Raw genomic sequence first — 481 nt, 5'->3', positions numbered from 1 at the left:
AGAGAGAGCGCGCGAGAACGAGCGCAAAACGATAAAGACACTCATGGAATGGTAAACACCAAATTTAAGAGAATGTTACTTTTGGGAGAAAGGTCTATGGAAGGGTACTTGGGGGCAGCAATTATAATCATAATATTCAATTTCTCATGCTAAAGGTTGTACATTATATTATTCTACTTCTTTTTATAGACATGACACACTTCATAATTTAAAAATAAAAGATTTTTGTCCTTGTACGTCTGACTGAACATAATGTAACTTCCTTATAAACGACCACCCCACCTCCACCAAAAAAGAAAAAAAAAAACCCTCAGGTGATGGAATGGCCCTTCCAAGTGAGCTCCTTTGACAGCATTCCCATCAGTTTACCTTCTGCCTTTTCTTCCACTAGTGTTATGACTTTCTAACACTGGCTGTGATGTGACCTTTGGATCCATAACTCAGGGTCTTGGCTTGTCTCTACTTTTCATCTTACACAGAA

The sequence above is a fragment of the Mandrillus leucophaeus genome, unplaced genomic scaffold, assembly GCF_000951045.1.
Source record: "Mandrillus leucophaeus isolate KB7577 unplaced genomic scaffold, Mleu.le_1.0 Scaffold39, whole genome shotgun sequence".
NCBI lineage: Eukaryota > Metazoa > Chordata > Mammalia > Primates > Cercopithecidae > Mandrillus > Mandrillus leucophaeus.
This window is presented reverse-complemented; position numbering follows the sequence as displayed.